The 10,344-nt window shown below is 32.4% G+C and overlaps 1 pseudogene; it reads left to right on the top strand.

Annotated features, from left to right (window-relative positions):
* The first annotated feature begins 1,588 nt into the window (after positions 1–1,588).
* LOC112406128 (serine/threonine-protein phosphatase 2A 56 kDa regulatory subunit gamma isoform pseudogene) overlaps positions 1,589–10,344 on the top strand; it is a 20,864-nt pseudogene continuing 12,108 nt past the window's right edge.

Consider the following 10,344-nt stretch of genomic DNA (forward strand, 5'->3'; position numbering starts at 1 on the left):
TAGGCATGTACTTGTAAATTTCATTTTCTCTCATTCATCTCTTCATGAAGAGTATTTTAGTTGAGATAGAGTTACCAGCATGTTTTGTAGTTATCAGGTAGAGTGCATTGAATTGGGGAGTTTGGGCAGTATGTTTTATATGTATTGGGCCACTATGAAAATAGGTATATCATCTATAGAGGAACATCTCCTGATTTCTAAATGTTCACATTAAGGGAAAAAAAATGGCTCATCTCTATTTCATGTTGTAAAGTAATAGCACAATCAATTATTGACAAAATATACCCACAATCATATTTCATGTATATGTACACACACAGCGGGGGTGTGTGTGTTACTGAACAAACTACATTTCAAAAAGAGTTATTTAGTCCGAATAAATGTTGATTTTCCTATATCTTTTCTAATCAGAGAAAGTATAGCCCAAATTATGTCCTGGACTGAAGACTTGCAGTATTAGGAACATAATTTCAGAATTATTGTACCAAGATGAGATTTTACCATTTATCCTTGCATGTTTTCATTCAATCTTTTAGCATACATTCCTTCACCTTTGATTTTAATAAGCCATCAATTATAAGATATGCCATTACTTTATGAATCACTAATTAAGAAAAAAAACCTTGTGAATTCAAATCTGGCATACATTAACAATAAGCCCATGTAATAAATTAATTGGTTACACAATCCTTTCATTACATTAAGGTTTCTTTCATCTATTCAAAGGAATTTTGTAATTTTTAACTGTATTCAGTTTGCATTCCCTGGCATGGGACTGGTGATCATTTCCCATGTGTATCGATAGTCAAACATTATCTGCTCGTGGGTATTTTCCTTTCTCAGTGGCCATAAAGCAGCTGGAGGTAGCTTTGCAGGACAATATGGAATAGCTGTCATTTTCCCCCCCGTGAAGATTATTTGTTTCGCTATTACCAATGTGATGCCCCACTGCTTTCTTTCTTTCCCTTTCTTTGAACACAATAACTTCTTGTTTCAATGCTAAAGCAATTTGTAATCTTTGGAAGATTTAAATGGCAATTAAAATCAACACTTAAAGTGACAACAATGCACACAACTTGACTGAAGTGAGGAAAACATGACCAGCTTTGATGGAGTTCTCGCATGCATAAGCAAGGACAACTGGCTCACACTTATTCCTTAGTCAATGTGACTGCAAGATGTCATTGACTGAAAAATAATGATCCATATTTCAGAGACAGCATAATGTGAAAAAAGATCTTAAACAATATACTGTGATATTTGTTGAATTCCACAACATGCAAGAAACTATGCTGTTAGAAATTATGGAAGGAATGTGCTTGTGGTCAAGACTTGTATAACCAAATCTTCTATGAGAACACAGAAAGTATGGTGGGGTGGAAAAAATATATACTCAACAAATTGAAAGAAGATAAGCTTTGAAGCTGGGGAGACCAACACACACTTGAACAGGAAGATGTCAGTTTCTCTGAAGTTGAAAGAGACATAGAATTTGGATAAGTGAAGATGGTGAGGGAAAGATACTTAAAGCCAAAATCAGATTAGAGCAAAGATTTGGAGATGCAGAAACAGAAAGGATCCTCAAGGGATGGCGAGAGGGTTTATCTGGCTGGAGCTTAGCATGAGAGAAGGAATAACTGCAGGTGAGATTGAAATGGACTTTAAAGAGGGAGTATTCTTTAAAGCAGTCTGAGAAATCGAGATAAATCTTGAAGTTTTCTGAGGTCGCTAACATGTTCAGAACTGTTTTTCAGGAAGCCAAACCTGTGCTGCTGACTCATATGAGCCAATATGAAAGTTTGACAGGGTGAGGATGGTGCATATAGATAGTCTCAACTATTTGTAAGCAAGTGGGGAATGGGGAGACAAAGAGAGGATGCTGTTTTCCTCCATCCCTGTCCTCAACTGTCACAGATGGTCTCTCAGTAACGAAAGCAAGTTAGAATGAATCCCTTTCTACTACTCCTGAAAAAATACTATTCCTTGTATGAAAGAATTGCTCCTAAACAGAGAAGAAGTCATACTTCTGGCAGAAGTGGCAAAACTCATAGTCAGATTGGATAGCAGGAGCTTGTGTAAAGGGAAATTAGTCAAAACCAATGGGGTTGATTCTGGTGATTTTTATACTTTCTATAAAAAAGCAAGCCCCACAAATTCCACCATCCCCAAACTACTTCTAATAAAGCAACCACAAAGTGTGCATGGAAAGTAGGATTAACTTGTTCATGTACATAAACTTGTTCATGCACATACTTATAACACATCTCTCAGACTCAAATGGTTCAAACTAAATCAACAAAGCACTACAACCATTTGGAAGCAAAGCAACAAACAGATTAGCAGCTGGAGAAACTGGAAAGAAGGTTTGAGGTAGTAAAGTGTTCTATTAAAACAATATGAAAATTAATGAGGAACTGAGATCAGATAATGGTTGTAGAAATATGAATGATGGAAGAGATATTTTTAAAAGCCACTATAAGTAGCCCTGCCATATTCAGTAACTTAGCTCTCAGTGCATGTTTCTTTTGTTATGGGTTGAGGTGAAATTGTACGTTATGATAAAACTCATCCAGAATATAGTTGGGCTCTATTTCCCAAGAATGCAAAAAAAGTAATTTGGAAATTAAGAAATAGAAGAAAAAGAAGCAATAATGGTTTTCCTTTCCCAGGAGCTTAACATAATGAAAAACTGGTGGGTTATTTGTTGTCCTCAGCAAACACAAACTAGAAGCAGAAAATCCCAAAAGGAAACAAATATAATCACTATGAAATTAATGGACTACTCATACCATTTCTCCATTCTGAAGCATCCAAATAACTTAAGATTTTTTAAAATGGATCTTTATTGGAGTATAATTGCTTCACAATACTGTTTTACTTTCTGTTGCACAATAAAGCGAACCAGCCATATGCATGTACGTGTCCCCATATCCCCTCCCACTTGAGCCTCCCTTCCCTCCTTCCTATCCGACACCTCTAGGTCATCGCAAAGCACCGAGCTGATCTCCCTGTGCTATGCTGCCACTTCCCAGCAGCCAACTATTTTACCTTCGGTAGTGTATATATGTTGATTTATTCAAATTTCAGGGGACACTAAAATGAAAAGGTGCTCAACTTCATTTGTCATAGGACTGAAAATACTAAGTGTTGACACACATCTGGAGTAACAAGAACTTCCATACAATGCTCACACTCTTTGGAATACTGTAAAGCTATTTTAAAAAAACAACTAAATATATGAATACCATATGATACAACTCCATTCCTAGGTATGTACCCAAGAGAAATGTATATGCTTATAAATGTATAATTTATAACATCTGAAAACTGGATAAATACAGTGCTACAGAAATCATGGTTTACTCACAAAATGACATACTATTTAGCAAAGAGAATGAAAATTACAACTTCATGAAAAAATTTAGATGAGCATCACACAGCATGGAGTAAAAGAAGTCACTGAGAAAAGTATCTATCATACAATTTATATTAAAAAAGTAGGTAAAAAATATTTATGCTGCTGGAAGTCAGGAAAATAGCTCTCCTTGAGTCAGCAGTGAGTGGAAGGGGACTTCTGGGTGTTGGTAATGATTTAATTCTTATTTCTATCTGGTTGTACTGGTGTGTTCATTTTTCAAAAATTTAATTTGTATACTTATAGTATGTGCATTTTTCTGTATACATATATCATTTTTCATTAAAAAATTTAAAATTCTAAAATAAAATGTTTTTAGGGCTGTTACAATAGTAAAGTACCCTAAGACTTATTAGGGCTAAAATTAGGGCTAAATATTAGGGCTAAAATTAGATTTCAAACCTTTGGAATTTTTATCTCTAGAACTACCAGGGAGTGTTAAAACAAACATATCTTGGTAGCCATTCCAAACATTCATCTCTTTGTTGAAAATTAATAAGCATGACATGGAAAAACCAAAAATATGGAAAACTGTGTTTAAAGAGAAGCAGAACTGATGAATGGTAGACTAGGGCCAGGCATATTGGAGACCTGCGGTACATGTTATCTCTTCTTAATAAGGTGAACCTGGGAGATCTTGCTGGAAGGGAGACAGTCATGAAAGTTGAGCTGACTCGCCAGGTGGCTTTGAATTTAAAATATACTCAAATAAATATTGGAAAGAGAGTCAAGCAATGCTGTGGATTACAAAAAGACAGGTAATGGGGGACAACACAAAAATAAATGATGTTAGAATAGACTGTACTACTAAATTTTGCTTCTCTCATTCAATGATTTAGGAGTCAGAGAGTTTTATTCATTACTTCCAATTGTACCATAGTTAATAAATCGGGGTTAAGATATTCATATGATTTCAATTTATTTGTCAAACTAGTTCTTTATTCAATCTAAAGCATAGAAAATTCTAAATTGTGCATAATTTTGAGTGGAAAGAAAATTATCTGCCACAATAAAAAGGAGTGTACTAGTTATTGTATTTCCAGTAAACTATTTTTTTTTGATATGGATGTCCTGTTCCAGAATGTTGAAGTACAGATATAAATACTAGATAAGCACGAGTACTTCACCTGAAACCAAGAGTTAAGCTTTCATCAGTCTTTATCAGATGCTGGCATTCTCAACATCTCTTTGTCCAAGGATGGAGTTAGGACTAATTAACCCATAAATGACTACTTCTCCCTCCCTGCAAGAAACGGAGATTTATAATAAGATTGAAAAAAAGGCAGTACATCCTAATGTTTAAATTTTCCTTCTTTTAGCCCATGAATATACACATAATATAAACATAATTAAAGCAACAAGAAAACAGTCCCGCCTTTCCCAAATAATAAGAGGGAACATTTTGACTATAATGTGAAAAGAGGGACTATTATTGAGCTCAACTCTACAAAATTACTTAATAGAAAATTGTTATTAAAACACAGAGAATTAAAACATCCTTTCGTACCTAGTCAGTAGCAAAGGAGAATAAGTATTTAATAGTTGATTTATAACCTCATTTCACATTTTCCTTTTTACTTGCACCAGTTACTTGAACTATAAGTCCATTTTGTCATAAAGAAATGTGAATATAATCACATCCTAATTACATAGCTTTGGGTTATTTGTACAATTAAGTTATCTGTTACAAAGTTAATGAATGTTAATAATGCAATTCTCTTTGGTGACCTGATTGATATACTAACATTTATTGTGTACTGCAGTCATTAATTGAGGCATACTTATTGAATGAATACTGAACATTCTAATATATATATTTTTCTCCTCCAAATCACAGTCATTTATAACAATTTTGTTTTTAACCAGTCTCTCAATTTTTAAAGTTCTAAGTAAAAATAGAACAGTTAATGCTAACTCATTTATCTTATTTTATATAAGAACACTTCGACTTCAATGTAAACTAGTCTCCCAAGATTTGGGAGAAAATGTGTCCTTTGTCCTAGATCGGGCCAAGCATGGAAAAGGGGATTAGCAAAAATGTGCCTCAAATACTAATGCCCTTGAAATGTGATATAGAGAAAACTGAAAATAATGGAGGAAAACCACCTTTCTGGTACAAGGTAAAAAAAACCAATTACGTGCACACAAAATTAACGCTAAGCATTCCAACGACTGAGAAAAGTTTGTTACCTTTATTTCTTGTGCTTAGATGCTGTCAGCAGTCATAAATCAAGTTAAGGTTTAGATCACTGTGTGTTAAATTATATTTATGCCCTTGTAAAGCTGTGCAATATTGTGCCTTGTGTAAGAAATCTTTAAACCACATGTTCTACCAAGTAACTGATGATGCTTACTTCCAAAATTCGATCTGGTTGCATTAGATACTTTAAACAAGGACCTTTAAAAGAGTCCATTTTAAAAAGACTATCCTTAAGATGCTTATTTGTATATGTCACCACAGATTTACACCTTCTTGTGATAACTTTGAAACTGTTATCCTATTTCTTCCAATGCCTTTTGATACCTAAGATTTCCATACTTAATTTTAGAACATACTCAGCAAAGTACAACATATTGTGGTAAGAAAAAAAAAAAACCCTAGCATTGGTAGAACTGGAACTGACATATTAAAGTTGTGACAAGACATGAAATAAAGTTGAAAGATGTAGTAATTATAACATAAAAGTTTTTTTCATCCGAAGTATCCACATAATTGAAGCAAATGTGAATTCTGCTTGTGAGAATTACCTCATTTTTCCACTTCAGTTAGCTGGTATAAAAATAATAATGACATTTTATATCCCCAAGCAATTAATACCTAAGCATAAATAATATACTAGTGTTGATTTTTACGGCCTTCTGTTTAGCACTGAAAATGCATGCCACTTAAATGGTTAAAAAGTATATTAATATAGAGTTGTAGCTATCGTTTTTATTTCTTAAAGTTCAAAATGCATCTTAAACTAATTCATTGTGAGTGTTGAGCACATAACAGCCCACACTGACTATTTCTTCTCTTATACACTTAGCATAAGGAGATTAAGTGAAAACATATATACTCCCCTAGATATTATCTTTCTGGAATTGAATAAGGAAGGGCTTTAAAGCAATCCTTATCCCCTCAAACACAGCAGCATTGTTTGTACAAGCTTACACCCAAGAATATTCCAAGAGTTCCAGCATTTCTGGAATTCTCTTACTTTTTTCATATTTATATTTATTTTATATGCAATTATAACTCAGCAAAAAAGAATTCTGCCTCTTGCTAACTTCACTCACAAAATACTAGTGAAGTTTTTGCAAATGTCAAAACATATTCTTCATTTTTTATGAAGGTAAATCTAAAAAAAAAATGGATGATTTTTAATTGGCTATATTCATATCATCAGATTACCACTACATTAAGCAAATAAATGATAAAAATTTATAAAAATGAGACCAAATTCTTTCACTACATCAATGGCATTACTGCCATTCTGGCAAAATGACTACAAACTATTGTTCAAAATATTCTATATATATATCAACACAGCTTTGCCTTAAAATGACATGCCTAGTTTTGAGTGGAAATTTCTTAGAATGAGAAAAAAGGTTGTGTTGGTTTCAATTTTAATTACTTTTCCAGCTTAGCTTAAGATGTTTATTCTTATTTCTTAGAAAACTATTACTTAGATAAACATGGTCCTTTTGGCTTATGGAAAGTATTGTAAAAATTAATAAACAGAAACCTCAATTAAATGGTGTTGGGAGACCAGAAAGAGGAACTCTCATATCCCATGACAACAGCCAAGCCCAACATGAAGAAAGACTACCCTTTTTTCCTGGCAGGGATTCAGCCAATGAAAAGCCATGGACTCTGTTTACCATAGCCCTCCAACTTCCTTTTCCCCTCTGTAAAATGACCTCCTTCCCTTCCCCTGCAGGGACACACAAGTGGCTCACCATGGTTGCAGACCCTGAATTGTGACTCTCTGCTAATCCCAAACAAACCCACCTTTGCTGGAGAAATAACTGACAGTCTATTTGTTTCAGGTCAACAGTGTATAGGTTCAACTTGAAACTTTAACTTGACATGAGTGGAAAAGTCTGAGTATAAGAAAATTACATAAAATGTGTGAAAGGAACTCTTGGATTAAGTGACTTATGCAACTTTAATGTATAAGAAAAAATAAATTATTTTTAACCTATATATATACTTCAGAAAAGAAATTGCTATGATTGTTTTCATTGAGCTTGATACCAGATAGTCTCTTATAATGTACCCAATAACAATGAGAGGATATCCTAATTATGGACACTTGGCAAGTTATTTTATGAAAATACATTAGAATTTAATACACAATCCTGAAGCCTCTTTCTCATCTTGCCTGAATTCAGTTCCACAACTTTCCAGTGTTACAGAGGTGAACTGTCCTCATGAAGATAATGCCCTGTGAGCTTAGGCCACAATTTGATAGCAAACTGTTTAAAAGACAAGATGAAAAACTGGAGATATAGCAAAGCAAATTTAATCCCCAAAGGCAAAGTAATAAATTCAATCCTAGAGGAGATTTTATAGATATGATGAACAGTGAACAATTAAGAAAACCACTTTTAGGAATTGTTTTTGGTCATTGCTCCTTTTTAATACTGAAAACAAGATGAGGTAGAAACTTAAATGTGTGTTACCATGATGTGCTATCAATCTCTCCTCAGACTATATTCATTAGATAATTTCCCACTCCCCAACAGTAAAACAAATATAAACATCAAAATAATACTTAAAACTCATACAGTTCAGCTCAGTGTTTTTATATTTCTCTCTGTTTTAATATGATGGTTTCATCATTCACTAATGAAATTTAGCATTGAATGAACTGAAAAAGAATTGGAGAGATAGATAGAAAAATATAAATATATGTCTACAATAATAAATGTTTATATTCAACGTAAGAATTAAACATAAGAACATGAGAATAAGTGGTTCTGAGTCAAATAATAACATATTTATAGAGTGTGAGATAAGTATGAGTTATCCTCTTTTTTATAGATATGGATGTTGTATCCCAGAGTTGTTAAGCAACTTTCTCTACATTACATGGGCTCTAAGTGACGAAGCATATATTCAGTCTAGATATGGCTCCAAAGCCTATGTTCTTTCCACCAAGTAGTCTGTTAAATTACATGCCAAACCTTGATTTTCAAAAATTAATAGAAATTTGACATGAAATATATTTTAGTTATGCTTTATTTTGACAAGATTTTATTATAACCATAAATAGTAAACAGTGGACAAAATTATTGGAAAGTATGAAAAATTCATATCTGAGAAATAATATAGAAATCCATTATCTCAAACTGTATCTATGTGGATAAATTCAAGTAGCTAATCATCTTGATTTTCAAAAATTAATAGAAATTTGAAATGAAATATATTTTATTTATGCTTTATTTTGACAAGATTTTATTATAACTATAAATAGTAAACAGTGGACAAAATTATTGGAAATTATGAAAAATTCATATCTGAGAAATAATCCATTATCTCAAACTGTATCTATGTGGATAAATTCAAGTAGCTAATCAAAAAAATCAATATTTATGTATAATCTACATCTACATCTCTATCTATATTTATATCTATACCTCTATCTATATATCTATCTATCCAGTGAATTTAATAAGTATAACTAATCTTCAAACTGTAGCACTATTCACATAATGCAAATTGGAGTATGCAAAGTGAAAACAGAGTAGGGTATGTATGTACTTGTAATGTATGTATGTCTGTGAAAGAGAGCAGAGAGAGAATATGTTAGTATAAGTGTGTAAACATTTTTCTGAAATCTATCCCTCTCTCTATCTCTATTTGAATGTGTTTCTAGTTCTGTAATATACTGATTGTATACTGTATATTACTGTATACAATCTGTATATAATACTGCATTATATACTGATTGTATACTGTATTACATTGGATGTTTAAACCAATGACAAGTTACTGACTTTGTTCAAACAATTAAGCTGGCTATGGTGCATACAAGAGTATCACAGGCAATATTCTGGTTACATCACAGTGCATTGATATGGTGAAGATGTTCGAAATTCATTATTTTAATGTTAAGTCAATTTTATATATGGAAACCATAAAACTAGTTAGAGTTTTGCAACTTATCAGGCATGTGGATCTATATTTCTTTGTTGTGTGTTGGGATGAGAAAGTACAAGTTGCCAAAGCACAGCAATCATTCACCAATCTCATTGAGAAAAGACAATTTCAATGATAATTTACTTAGACATCTGAAGAGATGTGAGAGATGTTTATAATATTTAGCACTGAATTTATTTATTGTTGATTTTTGTTACTGAGATTTTTACTTTATTAAAAAGAAATATATTTTAGAAAAGAGAGACCAAACTATATATATTAATTGCCTAAAAATATGCTCAAGTATTTCTTCAGAAATTCATTTGGATACATAGTGGGTGGCTCCCCTTTCTTGCTTTGGAAAATTTTAACACTTTGAGATGTGAATTTACGTCTGATTCTTTTTTATTTTTTTATTTTATTTTTTTTCAGGAGTTCCTGAAAATTACCGTCTTGACTTGAGACTTTGTTTACTGATAAAAATAATGAAAGGAACAAAATTTGACTCATTACCTTTTTTCCTCATGCACAGTGCAAAGTAACTTCACAAACATGTTCACTTTTGTAAAACAAAGTTACTATGTCTTTTAAAATTAATTTTCATAATTAAGGAACTTTAATAAGAATCCAAGGCCACATTTCTCTTTGGATCTAATTAAAACAGTATTTTATACAGTTGTGCCTGAATTTCTTTTCTCAACCAGCTAAACAGAAAAAAAAATTAAATTGCCCCTAATGTGGCTTTGCAAAGAGCTTCAGCAAATTTAATTAACCTACCTTGAGTCTCCTTAAAAACTGTATA

Source organism: Neophocaena asiaeorientalis, unplaced genomic scaffold, assembly GCF_003031525.2.
Source record: "Neophocaena asiaeorientalis asiaeorientalis breed wild unplaced genomic scaffold, Neophocaena_asiaeorientalis_V1.1 scaffold124, whole genome shotgun sequence".
Lineage (NCBI taxonomy): Eukaryota > Metazoa > Chordata > Mammalia > Artiodactyla > Phocoenidae > Neophocaena > Neophocaena asiaeorientalis.